We start from the raw sequence: 18,848 nt of genomic DNA on the forward strand, positions 1-18,848 counted from the left end.
GGCATAGCCGTGCAGGCCATGAGCCCATGGAGGTATTTTTTTTCTCACAACATCCACGCAGGTGGGTATTGGTGTGGACCCTGTCCTTGAACCTCCTGGGTGCCCCCCCCCTGGCTCCCACATGGCCATTTTTGATTATTTTTTTATTTTTTTAATATTTTTTTACAGTGTGTTGCCTTGTGTGGCTCCCATGGGCATCCACTGTGTATTCCAGCTGGGCACATGCAGGCTTGTCCTGTGTTTGGGTTAGATGCTTGGGTTCCTGACACATACACACCTCCTGCTTCCCCTTTCCATGGGTTTCCAAAGGGTGTGACCAAGTGACAGTGACTTACACAGTGACATTGGGCTCCCATGAGCTGTGTGGGCCGTCTGTAGTCAAAGCTGTGTGTACATTCCTAGTGGGGATTGTTGTTGTATTGAACACTGCATGGTGTATTGATATGTGCTTGTGCATCCATGTCTTCCTCCTTATACCTTCTTCATATCTTCACAAGGCCGTCTCCTTTGCAGATGCAGTTCATGTTGTATGCAGTACATTGACACATTTGCCTGACAGCAACACTCTGCATTTGGAAGGGGTCGATGTGCTGGCTTATTCAGGTTGTAAGACTTGCACTATTTTGATTTTGTACTGTCATATTTTGGCAATGTTTCATCCTGTGTTGCTGTATTGTGTTGCTGGTAAGTATTTGGTCATGTGTGCTGTTTGCTATTGATTACTGGGAGCATATTGTCTGTGACCTGTTTCCATTTGGGACAGTGCACTTTGTGACACTTCTGTCATGTGTTGTGGATTCCTTTGTTTGCTTTCACATTGCATGACATGCCATGGTGTGTTGGGTAGCGGAGATGGGGAGGAGTTGGGTGACATGGCGCTATTTTCATGTATTTTGCAAGGGGGTAGTCATTCATGCAGCATAAATGTGTGTCCTTTTGTGACACAGCATTGGTAGTCTTTCGGTAGGTAGGGATGCACACAATGTAACACTTCCAGGTGACCAATCTCAGGGTGGTATGGTTGTGACAGTTGACTGTCCCTTATGTCATCATCATTGATTGTCAGCAGGTATGTGCCAGGGCTGTGTGCACTCCACAGGGGTGTGATTTTAGGTGAAGTAATTAGCCACCAGCTGCGTACGGGCTGCCTCACCACGTGCCCTTTCCCCTCCCATGCGCAGCGGCCGCGCATGTGTTTGGGGATGTGGGGGCACCACCATGTCCACCGGCAGGCCGCGGTGGGTTTCAATGTTGTGCAAGACACATGCTGCCACTATGATCCTGCACACTACTGGGGGCGCGTATAGCAGCGGCCCACCAGAGCGGTCAAGGGAGCGAAAGCGTGAATTGAGCACTCCGAATGTTCGCTCCACTATGCCCCGGGTTGCAATATGGGCTGTGTTGTATCTTACCTCGGGTGGTTTGGTGGGGTTCCGAATTGGCGTCATCATGTGGGTGCTCAGAGGGTAGGCACTGTCCCCTGGGGAGGTGATGATGGGTATCATTAGTGAGGTTGTGTCATTACTCAGTATCTGACATGCATGCATGTGCAGAGGCATTTAGACTCACCAAGCAGCCATGTATTGCCATGCCGCCCAGCTTCTAGGTCCTGGTTTAGGGGTGACATTCTGAAAATTAAACTGTCATGGGTGGACCCTGGATAGTTGGCATATACTGAGGTGATGATTTCCTTGGCATCACATACTACCTGCACGGGGGGACGTAGAGCCACATGGGTGCAATCAATGGCACCTAGCACTTTGGGGAAGTGTGCCACCCGTAAAAATTCTGGACGGCAGCCTGCCTTTCTGCAGGTGTTCTGGGCATGTATATGAGCCTGCGGACTGAAGAGCGTGCAGTCATGATGGCCAACACCTGGTGTAGGCAGCGTGACTGCGTGGCCTGTGACACCTCCCCCACTATGGCACTTGTCCGCTGAAATGAACAAGTGGCCAAGAAGTGCAGTACATTGAGCACCTTTTCCAAGGGGCTCAGTGCTTGGGAGCACAGGGTGGGTGATGTGAGGTCATCCTCCCATTCACTCACCAGGTCGAGTATTATGTGAGGTGGAAACCTTTACCTCCCATACATCTGGTCATCAGGCAGCCCAAAAAGGCTGGTCCTGGGTGTAAAAATTCTGGGCCTGACTATCCTCCTCCTCCTGCGAAGTCCCACGACCACTTCTGCAAGGAACGGTATATTAATCGTAGCGTCTGAGCTTGTTTGTTGTTTGCGCGCACTTTTATGCTGCGCAGGGCCGCATACGCCTGCTTCCTGCTGGTGTACGTGTTTCCGGATTAGCGCGTCTTTTATGGCGCACGCGTTTCCCCTGTTCGATTCATTGAATACGTGTTGTAGGCGCGATGGGGGGCGTTCCGCGCTTTTAACTCCTGTACTTCCCCCATAACGCCCACATTTTCACGCGTTGTTCCCCATTCCGCATGTTACACCCCGTGTTCCGCCCACTTTTGTTGTGTGTGCCGCGCTATGTGCGCTTTCGCTGTGCGCGTAGCGCACGCCGTTTGATGACGTGTGCGCCCGCATGCGCCACGCAGGATTTTAGCGCACATCCCACGATTTACACGCGCACGGGCTTCCATGAATCGATGTGCGCCGCTTTCGCACGCTTGCGCTGTGATTTTCGCACTTGCGCTGCGATTCGCACGCTTTCGCACGTTTGCGCAGAGATTTTCGGCACACATTATTTCCATGAATCGGCCCGTTAATTTGGAGAAACACGTGTCGAGGGTAACTTGTACCTTTTCAAGGACTAATACCTAAAACAGTCTCAAGCATTATTTGACTACACTACAGATGTGGATCAACATGTAATTTTCTTTTTGATTCTTATTTCAAGAGGGTACTTGCACCTCTTCAAGGACTAATACCTAAAACAGTCTCTAGCATTATTTGACTACACCACAGATATGGATCAACATGTAATTTTCTTTTTGATTCTTATTTCAACCATAAAAAACAATTTTTACAAAGATGTCTAAGTACTTTATTTGAAAATTGAAGGGCGCAATCATAATTTAGGTGTTTCACATCAACTTAGTATTTCAGAACACTGAGCAGCCACAGTGTTTTACACCAAGTGCTGCAGCCCTTCTTGCTCACTAACAATTACAAGAAGAACGGTTCAACCTATAACTCGCCACAGGTTGCTCTAAGGGCTGCAAAGTTCCTTCGACTAACCTACAAGCTCTTTCTTGCTCATGGAAGTGTGGTGTACACTTTTCAAGCTATGGAAAGGGCCGTTTTTTCTGGAGGGAAGAGGAGAGCGGTTAAAAGGGGACGAGAGTACCGAATGAAAGGTGAGAAGTGTGGAGGGGCTTTTGGAAGGTGAGAAGGTAGCAGACGGAAGAGGAAAGCAGAATACTTTGAAAGGAGGGAGTGTGTTATTTTGGAAGGCCCGAGTGGATGGTAGAGTCAAGTGGATTTTCCACTTGAACAAATTGAGTGAACCTGAGCAAATCACTTTATGTCAGCAAAACCAGGGGAGGCGGTTATCATGTTGCCAGCCAGTCACTTCGAAAGGCACACTTCTAACAGTAAAAAGGACAACATGAAAAACCCGAAATGTTTTCCCTTCAGTTAGTCATTGTCGCACTAATAACACCTGTTAACTCTGTCCACCCTAAGCCCCGGCTCTATAACATACCAACTCAAGGGCCTTTGTTAATCTTGCCCATGGGCCCTTTACCTTAAATCTATCACTGATGGTGGGACATTTCGGTTGTGCCACTATCCCTGGAATAGCTAGGCATCCGTTTGGTTTCATCATATTTATAGTGGGGTGAAGGTGCGTAAACAGGGTAGGACCTGAGCGGGCAAGGCCCACCCAAACTCTGTAAATTCCCACTCAGCAGCACTGTCTGGGCATTTACAGATGTCACTGCCGTGGGCCCAACTAAATTAGCTTCAGGCACCACTTGTTAGACAATCCTTGCTACGCCTACCACCACAACCAGAGGAAAAGCGCTTAACTATTTGGTAGTTAAACAAGAGTGGGGAGCAACGCTGCTAGGCATTATCCAGGACTGTAGTGAGGGGTTATGCATGTATGTATGTATGTATGTGTGCATATGTATGCGCTAGGTTTGCTATAGCGCGAACCAAGCCAAGAAGCAGTACAACAAGGGGCTGCTTCTGACACAAATAAAATAAAGCACTCACTCGGACATAGCTCCTGTGCCTCTGTCCGGAAGCTGCTTAAGATAACTTTGCTGGCATGGCTATGAACATGTAGCACAATTATAGTAAATGGACATTGACCTCTTCCCCAAACATGTGATGCAGTACTTGGGAAGTAGGGCTGCTGCAAACTGCCCAGATCACAAAATGTAGTCATTTAAAACTAAACAGCGTAGGTTTATCGATTCTAAGAAGAGAGAAGGCAAGAAAAGAAATAGATGTCCCACCTTTGAACTTGAAGCATGATCCTAGCGGGAACTGAGCTGCGCGCACAGCTGTAAATGGGACGTTCGTACATACATCGTCGGTCCTTGCTCACCTCGCCCTAAAAAGGCCTAGAGCACTAAGGGCAGTAGAGAAAAGGTGGGGTTTACAGGCAGGCGATGTGTAAGTGGACGGTGAGGTTTCATTCAACCTACTAAAAGATTACCTCTGCTAACCACTGTTGTGGCGACACAAAGTCAGTGCGACTTTAAACCAGCAAACCATACAAGTTCACGGACCCAATGGATCAGGCTCCTGAAATGTCGAAAGGGCATAGTTTGAACATATGTGGTTTGCCCCTGCAACAAGAGGCACGAGAAAAAGTCTCTAATTTGCCTCTTGATGACAAGACCATATATGCTTCATGCATGGAAGGTACTCTTCAAAAATACAAAACATGGCTTTTAACTGCAAGTCAGGTTCAGCTCTATGGATGCAAGGATATTTTTTTCAATAGGGCCATGCCGTCAAGACCAACCAAAATGGGAACGGACATGCTACACATCCACTCAGCATTTTTATTTTATTTTTATTTTAATTTCTGTTCAGCACTGGCCCTACCCTGAGGGTCTTGGAGCACCTTACAAGGTTAAAAAGATAGGAGATGAAACAGAAGTTACAAAATGTTTTCAGGATAGGATAGGAACATTAGGAAAGGCATGTGATAGCAGGGGAGGTGGAAGGGCAGAGTTAAGTGTGGGGAAACATTTATGTTTTGAGGTTCTGTCTGAAAGTGGTGATGGAGAGTGTAGTGTTCCATGCCTTGGGTGCCCATTGGGTAAATACTGGCTTTTGTGTGCATGTTTGTTTTCAGAGTTGAATGTGCAGGGATGCTGGCTTGCTTGTCTGGTGTTTGTGTGGGTAGAGTCTGAGTCTTCAGCTACCAAGCACGACATAGACACGGTAAGTAACCGAAAATGGTTAATTATCTATGAGTACAGAAAGCAGCAGGCACCTCTGCCCCGGCCCTACTTCAACTGCCACTGTGTGTTCCAGAACCAAGGGTGGCTCTAGAACATTACAGAACATAACACATCTCCCCCCCTTAACATTGAATGAACAAGAAAAAAGAACACCCCTAAGGAAATTGAAATGCATACCATACAATGTACAAATGAACCAGATACAGTTGCCACATTGACATAACATTCTAAGCACACAGAAAATCCTTAAACTTAACTGGAAATGTCTTAACGCTCCCAAGATCCATCCACCATCCAGGACGCTCGCTTACACACTTCCACTCTCCACTACCTCATTCTCACTCTTCACTCTCTCTCATTCCTTCTCACCATCCTCAACTCTCCCATCATCATCATTCCCCTCTCTGCTTATTGCCAGTATACCTTTTGACCATACATATCCACCATCAACCACCACCACACTATTCCTCACTGCCGCAATCCTTTTTGGTCCCAGAAACTTGCTCTACAGGCAATTGAGACCATATCTTGGATTCTTGATAATCTCCAACCACCCACTCACGTTGCTTTACATTGGAGTTCTCATCAAATATCCTTCTGTATTGACACTGAGCCTCCTGTACCAACCTCATCACCTCCTCCCGACAGACATTTAAACTGCATTGCGGACACAATATTGTACCCGGTTGACGTCCTATTAATGAGACAAAAGGGGACACTTTCGTAACTGAGTGGGGTATGATACAATAACTCCACACCTTTTCTCTCAAAACCTTATACCGCCTCACCCCTGATTTCATTGCTAACTGCTAGGCATAAATAAGTTTCCAAAAATTGATTAGCAGATTTTGCCAATACATTGTTTTTTGATTAGCAAATGAACTAATTTGATTAGCAATTTTGTATTAATATTGAATGTCACCAGAATTAGTTGTACCCCAAGATATAGAATTAACACTAATGCAGAAATGATTTCTCTGTACCTCTGAATTATAACATCAGTGCAATGACTGTAAAATGTAAAGGTTTGCTGCATGAATGTGGCCAAACAAATAAAGCTCTAAAAACTATTAATTGCAAATCGATGTTGCTGCTGACAGGAAAGAGCAAATGATTTAGCCTTCTGCAGGCTTTATCAGTGCAGAGCTGCGTGCTAGCAAAGGGCTCTGGGACGAATATTTTGCCCATCAAATGCACACAGCCCTGCAATTTTAACACTGCCGGCTCAGAAAAGCTAATATTCTTTAAATTGTGATTGAAAGAAGGCTTTCTGTCAGCACCAGCAGTGCTTTTAGTTCAGGGCTGAGCACAAGCATGTGGCTGGTATTGATATTTCTACCACCGCGGGCAGGAGAAAATTAATTCCCAGCGCGGCCACCTGCCACCAATAACACATCCTTCTTGCAGAAGGCCTTGGAATACATTAAAAAGATATTTTTAGAATAAAAGATTGGGCTAGGCTTACCTCTCAGGACCGTTGTTATCAAGTGGGAAGGTCCTCTCTGCCTGATCTTCCACTACTCTGCAGACCAATTCCTACAAAATAGGCAAAAAGCAATTAATTTACTGGCTACTCTCAACAATGCACACTCACTCTGGCGGCGGGGGGCTCGAGAATCGACAGCCTAACAAATGCCAGCACAGCCACTTGCCAACACCCAGCCCAGCAATCAGGGACAGCGTTGGGGCCTTTTGCCTTTACAAACAAGTGAGGCCTCGAGCCTCTTGGGGGATGGGGGGGAGGTCCAGCAACTGACCCCATAGTTCCAGACCGCAAACTGGCCAGTGTAAAGCTTCCTACTGGCTCTGGCTGCTTGCCTCGTGATAAATTCGGCAGCTAACCTCCATGCACCACTGCAGGCTGCTGCGGACTGGCGTATATAGGGCAATAGGCCCATGGCTTAACCAAGAATGCAAAATGCTTGTGTGGGCCCATTTATTGGATCAAAATGAGCCACCTTTTTGGCCAATGTGGGCCAGTTTGATGAGTTACTGGAGTCCTGTAACTCATCAAACTGGCCCAATAGTTTTGACCAGTGTTGCTGAATTAAAATGTACAATTTTCCTCACCTCCCCCTTGGGTTATTCAAACAATGTCACAAAAGGAATTAATTCACTGTGGAGCACTTTTTCGGTTGGTGCCCGAGACAACCATCAGCTGTGGGGAGGCCGGGGGGCACACATCAGAGTCCCCTCCACGGTTCTATATCTGGTCCTGCACCCTGGCCTCAATAATGTGCTCTTATTTAATGACCTTCACTGTATGACCAGTGGCGTCGCTAGGGGGGGGGGGGCAGTGCCCCTTGTGCCACCCTGCCTAACCTGACTAAGGTAAAATATCCAATTTCGGTACTGCAAAATTCAGGGAAAACCTTTGTATTGGTTCTTGGAGTTTACATGTGCACATTTTAAAGTGTTGATTTTATGGAAGGCGAATGTCTTTTGTCCAATGCAATTTGGGTGGTTGTGAAAAGGCAATTTAATGAAATATGCATATTTCAATTTGAACCACACATTTCTGACATCACATCACATTACAACAGAGTTTACCTTTTTGACATGTGAGCCAGGTGAAAATGGGCAGGGTTTTGTGTGACTCACTGTGGACAGGGCATAAATCTCAGGAATTTTGATTTTCAAATCTAGGCAGGTATGGGTGCTGGGGGTTAGAGAGCAGGCACTCTCTTAACACCCAGCACCCGCCGTAATAACAGTGCCTAATGCTCGTAGAATTAAGTCGGGTGCGAGGTGTTAGAGAGCATCTGCTCTCTAACACCCAGCACCAACCGTAATAATGCAGCCTTGTGCTCATAGAAGAGGCCTTCTACGAGCACAAGGCTGCGTTATTACGGCGAGTGCTGAGTGTAAGTGGTTGAGAATATTTCTCCCGCAGAGCGGGCGGGAGAAATATTATCAGCCACTTACACCCAGCGCCCAAAAGATAACTTAATAAAAAGGGCCCGGCTCCCCCACCCAAACCTCCTTACCGTTGAAGCTGGAGTCGAGTGTGAGAGGGGGCGGAGATCCTCCTCTCACGTGATGCCGTACCCGGGCTGGGATCACATTGACACAATGTTTTGAGCCCAGCCTGCGTGCTTCTGCCTGCCTCGCCTGCAGTGCACGCTGTGCACAGAGGCAAGCATTAAAAGGAACCTTTTTTTTGGTGGAAAATCATAAATCATATTGCAGAAACTGCAACATGATTATGAAGATAAACAGAAAACAGGCTTAATTATATCGCAAATAGCGATGCAATACCGCTTATTTTATGCCTTGAACTGAACACTGCCCTTTTAGCTCGTTCTACCAGCCCATTAGCCCTGGGATGATATAAAATGTCTTCATTGTCTCTGAGCAGAACTGCACCCCATTAGTCACAATTTCTGCAGGAAACCCTTTCCGATAGAAAACCTCTTAAAAAAACGTCACCAATTCCACTGTGGTCACCTCCCATAGAGCCTTCTACTCTATCCACTTCGAGTGATAATCCACCAAAACCACAATAAATTTGAAACCTTCACCCAGTCCTTGAAAAGGACCCATTAAGTCCACTGCCACCTTTTGCCACAGTTCCACAGGTACCCGCACAGGCCTCGGTGGCGTCTCCTGCATCCAGCCCTACAGATAAGGTGCGTACCGTGCCTTTTTACGCATGTATTTGTAGCCAATACAGATGATTTTATTTTCTATTACGTACCGTTTACACTGTGTTTATTCATTTAAAAAGCATACTTTCCACCACTAGATGCCACTGTAGCGTTTCTTTTGTCTTGTCATCAGCAGCATAAAATGTGTTCATACCCATAACGTCTAATAGCTTCGTATGCTTAAAAGTAAAGTTTACTTCGATGTCTTTAGCTGAATGTTCTTTAACCATACATAACAACAGGGTGGAGGTTTGTGACAAATCCCCAAACCTAAGTGAGTGTATGGCAGAACTTATTTTTTGTGTGTTTTTAAAGCGCTGAAAATAAAGTGTATAAATCAGGATGCTTTGTCTTTTGCATCTTATAGTTTTCTATTCAGGATGTGGAAAATAAAGATACAGTGATATTATTTCGGCCCAACATGCTGCTATAAGTATTTACATGTTGTCATGATGCTTTTCTATGAAATTTGGTTATTTTGCAAGCAAACTCCATAGGACAGTATTATTGTAGGTCTTCACACCCAAAACTTACATTTTTGTTCCAAGTAAAATGCGGAAGAAGGTGGCTGTGCCCAAATTGAAGAGTGGGTTCAAATCAAAGATTCGCTGTTGAGCGTAAGCGTGTGATCCTGGGCAAATAATGTAATCTCACCCTGACTTCAATTGCAAAAATTGGACTGCTTATAAACGATTAAGTTTACACCCTTACAATAGGGCCGTTTTAATAAGTGTAGGGACACATTGGTGTATCCTGGTGCTCCTCTGCTAGTGGCTCGAATACTGCTGCATAGAATTGCATTATTGCTGCACTGCCCCCCACCAAGTCTTGTAAGACCGGATTTGACAGGCAGATATAGTCTCACCAGCCAGTCAGTGCACCAGAGATTCTACTATAGCGGACTGTGGTAGAACCAACATTACATTTTCTCCCCTGTTGCTCCCAGCCACTGAAGTTGCTTGGGCTGTCCATAGTACTGCCACACACTCTGCAATGTCCTGTTTTGCTATGATATTGAGTCTTTCATTGCACACCATCACAGCCGGTCTCATAGCACAGCGAATAGAGCGCTTGCTTTGATATCTGTGCAGAGCCTGCTGACGCAGGTTTGAATCCCTGCAGTGCCAAACTCAGCCTTTCATTCGTCTGAGGTCGATAAATGAGCACCACACACACCGTGGGTAATAATAAGCAGCGCTCAGATACCAGAGGGTTCGTAGCGCTATGTAAATGCTAAATTATTATTATTATTATTATTTGCCATTTTCACACTTTCTAGGACCTTCAGGATCTGCAAGAAGTGGGTGTTTCAGACTCAAAGGAGAGAGCAGTTAACTGATTGTAACATTGAAGCTGCACTATAATAGTCTTATTACAATGGTTAAGTTAGATGCCCCTACAAAAGTAAGTTTGCCAATCCCCCACTGTCTCTGAAGTTAGTGCCTCTCCCAACATTTGAAGGGTTAGCCCCACCTACATTTTAGCCTAGGTGCACCCCTGGATGTGCACACTTGCATTTTGCTAGGCAGAGAGGTGAGGGAAGCCTTTCCCCGAAACTGGCGGCGTTAAAGTTTTACTGTGTTTGTTCAGAAAAATGTATTTAAACAAAACACAGTAAAACTTTAAAGCTGTTACTTTCAAGAATGTCCTCCATCACCCCTCTGCATATTGTGCTTTAAAATATACTAATCGATAGTTGGTCCCCACAACAGACCATGGGGGGAAGTGGGTAGAACAGTGGGGGCAGAGCGTCCAAGTTTGCCTTGCCTATTTTCTGAAGAGGCCCCCCCATCACAACGTACTTTCCTCCCCGCTCCTCACCCCGAAATGTAGGTTTCGTTGCGCCCTTGCATGGGAGGGAGGCCAGGTAGGTCGGCTCACTCTCACAAGCCACCAGCCACCCCCACTGGTTCCCTCACAGTGCTGAAATAACACATCTGCAATAATTCCTTTACTTGCTGCACCATGGCCCGTTGCAAACCTGCTCTGTAATGTATAATTTATAAAGTTATGCTGGCTGTAGTAAGACGGGCGCTTACCACGAGGGATGGGCTGCTACCCCATGCAGGGATGAACAGTTCCATTACCCTGCACAAGAGATACGGGGCAGCCCGGGAACTGAATATATTTGCCATTAGCACATGCAGTTAGGCCATATGCCAATGGCACATGCAGAAAAGAGATGCTCATTTAGCATGTGCAGAGAGGAGATGTGCTGCTGCATGTGTACAGAGGCTATGCCAATAACAGGTGGAAAGGGATTATGTGTTCTTACATAGCACTTTTAGCCAAATTCCTTCAGCCTTTAAGCACTGTGGTAACAGTTATTATCCCATTTCGAATGGTACTTGATTTATTACAACAAAACTGAGCAGAATACCATGGGAGCACTGTTGGGCATTGTGGTGCGGGCTGGCGAGGATGTGTTCGAGTCAGGCTGAATAAGGAAAGGTGAGGGGAAAAAAAAATCGGGTACACATTTGGCCCCAGTACATTTTGTCCATTTCCAGCACTGATAGTAACTTGTGTGAACAGTCATTCTTCATTATTGCATTTCTTGTAAGAAAAAAGCGACTCCTCTGTGGTCTTCCCTCTGCGCCACACCCATCAAGGCTGCGTCAGCCCTCCACGTAATTGGAACTTGGGAAGTGCAGGCCACCCGCCTGCCCGGTAGCTTTCCACCCTTTCTTTGGATGCAACGTTAGCATGTGCTTTGCCAACATTAGCCTGTGCAGAAGGGAGCCCTGCCGTTAAGACTGGCAGCGAGGAGATGTGCCATTATAGCATGGGCAGAGGAGATGCTACGTTCGCACTCGCAGAGAAGAAATGTCCCCTAGTACGTACTTAGTAAAGAAGTGTCATTTGCACGTGCCAAGAAGAGATGTGCCATTAGTTTGGAACAGAAGTGCAATTAGCATGCAGAGCTGAGATGTGCTGTTAGCATGTGAAGAGACAGGATGTGGAGTTTGCACATGCTAACTGCACATCCCATCGCTGCACAGGATGTGCAGTTAGTATGTGCAGGGATGGGATGTGCAGTTAGCATGTGCAGAGAGGGTATGTCCCATTAGCATGTTCGTAAAGTAGGCATGTCATTATAATGCACATCTCCTCTGTCCACATGCGCGCAGTTAGCACGCATGTACAGAGAGCTGTCCCACTAGTATGTGCGCAGAGAAGATGCAACATTAGCAGACGAGAAGAGATGTGCCAATAGCATTCGCAGAGAAGAGATTTGAGGTCACTATGGGTAGAGATATGTCCTGTCAACGTGTGCAAATATCAGGCTGGCTAAACAATATGTGGAAACAATGTCTGCCATTAGCATATGCATAGAGATGTGCTGTCAGCATGCGCACAGTGTAAAGGTGCAATTTACACATGCAAATGACACAAATTTGTTCTTCAAGTGCTAACAGCAAATCTCTGAAAATGCTGAAAGGATATGTGCCTTTACCATGTGCACAGAGTATGTGTCGTATTCATTAGTACGTGTCAAGAGGAGATGTGTAGCTAGCATGTTCAGGGAGGATATATCCCATTATCAAGTGGAGTGATGTGCTGTTACTATGTGCTCAGACGGGATGTGCCGTTTGCTTGTGGAGTGAAAGGCTCTGCGCAAGCCAGACAACTTTGATCTACAACTCTTTTGGTCTACAAGTCCGATTTTACTTATGCATTGGGTATATTTGTTGGATACGTTTTACTCTCTTGCAGAGGAAAAAACTAATTTTTAATTACTTGAAATTGCATTTACTGTCTAATTTGAAAAACCATGCGTAAAATACTCACACCTCAAAATATTATCTGGAGCACTGCCCGCATCACTTTGCTTTTGTCACTTGCCATACAAATAGGCCACCAGTAACTGTCTTAGCATCCTTTTTGTACTGTTCATACCATAATGCCGTTAATGGGCACCATCTATTAGCTTGTCCCTAATGCCTTCAGGAGGAACCATCTTATTCTCCCTCCCCAGCCTTTTTCTGGACCTAGACAAACATAACATATTTCTCACTTGATAAAATCGATCAAACTTCCTGTCTACCTCACTCCTACCAGGCCAACCTTCCACCGTCCACTCCTTCACTTTGCTGAGCACTACATCATCCGTCTTTGTTGCTGTCCATACCTCCTCATCCAATCATTCTTGCTCAATGCTGGCAACTCTCTTCTTCTAGTTCCTTCCCTACAACCTCAATATCACAATCCACTGGGAGCCGAGAGAGACAATCTGCCACCACATTCTCTTTGCCAGGAACATACCACATCTGAAAATCATAGTTTTGTAGTCCTAACATCCATTTTGAAATTCTGGGTGACCATCCGGACCAGTTCCCACCAGCCAGCATCTGCACCAATGGTCTATGTTTTTTTTTACAGTGACACGTTGACGACACCACAAAAAGAATTTGAAGTGCACGACAGCCCAAAACACAGCTAGGGCTTCCCTCTCTATGACCGAATAGTTTTTTTTCTGCAACCCTTAATGGTCTGGAAGCAAACGCTATCACATGCTCCTCTTTCCCACAGTCCAATTGTGACAACGACGCCCCCAAACTGGCATCCACCGTCAAAAGTGCCCTGCGTCCACTCACAAACTCTCCTAACGAGGTGGCATTAGTAATCCCTTTCTTTATCTCCTGGAATGCTTCTATGCACTCATCTGACCACAGGAAAGTAACCCATTTCTTTAGTAATGCCCTCAACTGTGCTGAAATAACAGCAAAGTTATTGACAAACTCGTAATAGAACTCTGCCATCCCCATGAATGACCACAATTGATCCTTGTCTTGTGGTGCTGGGGGCTTACTTATACTTTCTACCAGACTGTGCTTAGGAAAAATCCCTCTACAGGATATTTGTGCCCTAAATATTCCACCTCACGCACTCCAATCTTGCACTTTCTACGGTGCACTGCTACCCCAGCCTCACACAACTTCTCCAATACAATTCTCAATACTTTATCATGTTGCTCCATACAATTAGCAAAAACAAGAATGTCGTCCTGGAACAAAATTACATTGCTGACACCCTCTACACCTTTTCCATCACTCATTGAAAGACAACCACAGCAGATGCCAAACCAAAAGGCATCCTCCGGTATTTGAAATTCCCTTTGGAGTAATGAAGGCTGTGACATTTTTGCAATCTTGCGACAAAGGTACTTGGTGATAAGCTGCTGACAGATTCATTACCGTGAACCAACTAGAATCTCCCAACACAGCCAGAACTTCTGAAATGACAGGCAGAGGGTGTCTCTCCACTAACAGGTTCTTATTAAGTTCTCTTAAGTCAACACATAAACTGATCTTCCCATCACTCTTCGCTACCAACACTATTGGTGAAAGCCATTCAGTGCCATGCACTCATTCAATCACTCCTCTTTCTAAAGAGACCATCAAGATCTTCATGTAGTCTCTTCATAATGTAGGGAACTGGCCGTGCTTTGTGCACCACCGGCTGCGCCTTTGCTTTCACCTTGATACAATGTTCGAAGTCTTAGTTTCCCCAAATTCAATGTCAATACTTTTGGAAATTATGCAACCCATTTGTCATCCACTTTTGCCATTGTCACTGGAATGGGGACATTTGCCTGAATCCGTACCCCTAGACTCCTTTGCTCCTCCCATCCCAGCAAGGATGATCCTTTCTTTGCTACCAAAATGTTAGCCACACATTCTCTACCTTTATAGCCAACACAACCATGAAACTTCCCTATCAGCTCTATTTCACTCTCACCATAGCCACATGGCTGAACATGAGATTGTGCTAATTTCTGTAGTTCTCTAGATAAACTTCCTGTGAAGGTTTCCTCTGAAGTAATAGCCCATGGGGAAGCTCTGTCAATCTTCATTGGGATCTTTGAGGCATCAATATGAAAAATGTCCACAGGTCCTTCCATTACACCAGATACTGCTGATATCTCGAATATGTGCCGTGGCTTGATTTCTCCACAATGGTAAGATAAAGCACTTTTGTGTTCAACGTGATTCTGCTTATACTCCACCACATTAATGGAACTTTCATTGCACATGAGCACAAAATGACCTCTGCGTCTACAATTGATGCCGTCTGCATTTTTCGACGGACAGAACATGCTGGTTGCTGAGTGTCTTGGATTCCCACATCTGAAGCATTTGTGTCCTATCCATTCTTTACTGTTTCCATAAGACTTTTTTTTGACTCACTGCGCACATTTGTTTGTTTTCTTCTATTCTCATTTCTTTCATATACTGCATTGTTTGCTCAATTCCCCATGTCATTTCCACTGCTTGTTCTAGGGTCATGTCCTTTGCCAATAATTTCTCTTGCACCCTCGGATTGTTGATGCATCTCACCAGTTGATCTCTAATAAGCAAATTTGTTAAGGCACCAAAGTGTCCTCAGAACAGCCACACGTGTGCCTATCCTTCTACAGGCTCCATTAGGTCTTGTGTCCTTTGGAAAAATGTGTGCCTTTCGAAAGTCATATTTTTCTTTGGTTCAAAATGTTCTTCCATTTTCTTTACTGCTAAGGAGAATTCAATCTTGTGGTTCTGGGAGTCCATCAAATACAACATGCCCAGGTTATGCAGCAACAATGCTTGTTTTCTAGCAGGGTTAAATGTGTCCCCACCCATAGCCACAATGTAGGTCTAATTTTTTCCCCAACTTTCCCAACTTTTTAGTGGCGTCCCTGGTTCAGCTAGGAATGGAGGTGGAGGAGGTATTGCTGCTGTGGCCATGCTTACACTTTTTTTTTATATCTCCAAGTTTACTTTATTTTTCAGTCACGAATACTATGAATTGCTGTTGGTGCTGCAGAGTTTATGGACACTTCTTATTTTTTTTAATTGACTTTGAATGTTCCTGGGTTGTTATCTGCAACCCTGAGAGTGTCTTGCCTTGCCTGCAAGGAGTTATCTGTAATACATTGCAAATGGCACCTTGTTTGATCTGTCCTTCTTTCCTGCGCTTTGAGCGTATTTTCCTTTGCTTTCGCCTGACTTCCGTGATGAGGTTTGTCTGTGACACGTTGCGTTGTCTGGCAACGTGTCACAACACCGGTCAGGAGTGGGAGATAGTGACCCGTGCAGCATGCTCTCTACGCTCAAGGGGAGGGGCCGGGCTTGCCAGGCAACTTTGCTGATGAGTGTTGCTCACGCAACGTCCTCTTCCCCCAACTTTGATCCCAAAGTTGTTGCCACAGAGATCCTCCACCCTCCAAATGCACCTTTATCTGTGCCCATCTCAACTCTTATTGCAGGAGCAGTGTTTGGGCCTTCTCCGCAGTGCCTGTGCCTGCTGCTGTACGGAGGAGCCTCTGCACTCCTTTTTGTCCCTTTGTAAGCACTGGGGCTCGCCTCCTCGTCGCCATTGATGAGTCTTCTGCTACCAAGCACAACACAGACATGAAAGTAACCGAAACTGGATTATTAGCTATGAGTAGAGAGAGCAGCAGGCACCTCTGCCCCAGCCCTACTTCTACTACCACTGTGTGCTCCAGAACCAAGGGTGGCACTAGAACACTACAGCACACAACAGGGGATGCTGGTTTGCTTGTCTGGTGTTTGTGTGGGCTGTGGGATGCATTGGCCCACTAGACTCTGCCATGCGACATCACTGTGTGCTGGTGGCACCAGAAACAACAAAATGGCTGCAAAAAGCCATATGCGCGCTAAACCTCTGAGAATTGCGCCGTGAAACCAGAAAGTTGGCTGCCAATCTACTTTGCCTGTGTCAGTAGTGGAACAGGAGACTACACTACTGAAATCTGTCATTGGGCTGCCCACAGAGTGAAAATGAAAACTACATGAAAGGCAGTGCTTCATTGCAAAGAAACCCAGAAGTGCTCTGAAATCCGTTTTTCCTTGGTTGCTGAAATTACAAAATAATGGTTCAAACATCAGAAAAGATCCAACATCCTTGCTGGGTGTTACCCGTCACTGTATTTAAATAATCCACATAAGCACACAATGTCAGGAGAAGCAGATTTCATCACAAGAATATCCACATTAAAAAAAGGTGCTTTTCTGGGAAAATCTGTCAGATATGGACGCAGTACCGTCGGCCGCCTGTATGAAAGCTGTCATTTAATTATACCGGAAGCTTAAACTTATACAGTAAAATCAAATGGTTGAAATGAAGTGACTTGCTATCAAAAGCAAAATAGGTTGCCACTATTTAATTTCTATGTTTAAAAAGACTGGAATTGAAGATATGTTTGCCTGTTTTAAAAATTGTAACTTTAATTTCAACAAAGAACAATGTAACAATTTACTTTAAAGTAACCTGATTTAGCAAAACTTCAAAGAAGCTTCCCCCACTGGGAAACAAACCACCCTTCTGCTTCTCATCAAGGGCCAGGAACGTCCAGTTAGGTGTTAATGAATAGGGAAGGAGATTTTGCTCTGCTGCTCTAGGGAGAGACAAAAGACTCCCTTGATTGAAAAGATATGCAGATGCAACTGTCAACAGAAACTCCTGCCGGGGGAAAGAGGCAGGGATTGCTCTTGCCCACCAAAACTTTGGAGGCAGGACAGACAGTTATGTGTATTCTTAAAGTACAAGAAAGTATATTTTTGAAAAGGACTGACAGAGGATTGTGCAAAATTGGAAACATTTGTAAAAGAACAGTATTGTTGAAATGAAAATTCTGGTCACGGTTTAAAACTACTCAGAACTCTGTGCTATGTTCAGGGACAAGAATACAAAATTAGTGGTTTTGTAGCAATTTTGGCGATGCCAGAAATATGAAACTTCACATGTTAATGCCCAGATGTCATGCGCACATATGTGTAAAGATTTGGACAAATCTGACATTGGGTACCCGACCAAAACTGTAAAAAATTGCCAAATCTAGACCCAAGCTCTCGCCGTGACGGGGCTCGGATGAATACTTGCTCCAACAAATATCTGATATAAATATGCTATTGGTATTAAGGTTGCAAAAATTGTAAATATGTCTTGTATGAAAAATAGATTTTATGTGCAGAAACAGAGGGGAGGTTCTCCCTGGATCATCAAATACAGCGTCATCATGACACCAGGTTTTCTTCTCAAACCAGGGGAGAGGAAAGACCCTAACCAATAGAATCCCTATGGGTGTGCCTAGTAGAAGTTAGCAAACCCACCCATTTAGAAAATACATAAATAGAGATAGCTCAGGACCTAGAAAGGAGCACACATCCACTCACCATCCGATTGCTGGTGAAGCACTTTGCAAGAGAAATCCCTATTCCAGACTCCAGAACTTTGAAAGCAGAAAGGCCCACTTCTAAAGCTGAACCCTTCTCCGTTTGGCCTTTTAAAATCCTGAACCCAGATTTTACCCCAGACCTCCAAGGGGAACAACAAAAAGAACAGCCTGGCTGAGCTGTGCTGCTTTCTTGCTACGAATTATTGCCAGAATCCAGAGATCCAACCCAGTAGAGCAGAGCTGTGACCAGATCGCTGCGAACCAGAACCAACCTGTCAGAACCAGCCCAATCCCGCCGTGCAGTGTCCAGTGTGCCGTGCTGCGTGCAGAACCAGAGGGCCTTGAGTCCAGTCCGGTGTGCTAGCAGAATTCCAGTCCAGAAATCTTTGACCAGATCCCTGACGGGTCTATTCCAAACAGTGGTAGTGAGTATCGATAGCATAGAATTGTCTCTAGCATATGTATTATCCATAAGTCATCCCTATCCAAACCCATTCCATTATTTCCAGAACTGCATTGTAGAAAATCTTTTGTCTTACCTGAATCTTTCTCTCATCCCTGTAGTCCTTTGGTAAAAGTAGTGTTAAAATCATCTTTGCGCTAATATATTTGCTGAAGAAAGACTAGCGGCCCGGC

At 45.2% G+C, this 18,848-nt stretch overlaps 1 protein-coding gene across 6 annotated transcripts in view; it reads right to left on the reverse strand.

Moving 5' to 3' along the window:
• The window catches only part of ARAP1 (ArfGAP with RhoGAP domain, ankyrin repeat and PH domain 1), a 2,533,956-nt gene that overhangs the window by 2,272,082 nt on the left and 243,026 nt on the right, over positions 1–18,848 (reverse strand). For 5 of the 6 annotated variants that reach the window (XM_069640265.1, XM_069640262.1, XM_069640267.1 and 2 more), the window contains exon 2: positions 6,850–6,920. The exons of the other annotated variant lie outside the window; for it this stretch is intronic. The gene's annotated coding sequence lies outside the window, so the exon portion shown is untranslated. The remainder of the gene's footprint in view (positions 1–6,849; positions 6,921–18,848) is intronic. 6 annotated transcript variants of the gene reach the window in all.

This window comes from Ambystoma mexicanum, chromosome 7q (assembly GCF_040938575.1).
Source record: "Ambystoma mexicanum isolate Mex_15411 chromosome 7q, UKY_AmexF1_1, whole genome shotgun sequence".
Lineage (NCBI taxonomy): Eukaryota > Metazoa > Chordata > Amphibia > Caudata > Ambystomatidae > Ambystoma > Ambystoma mexicanum.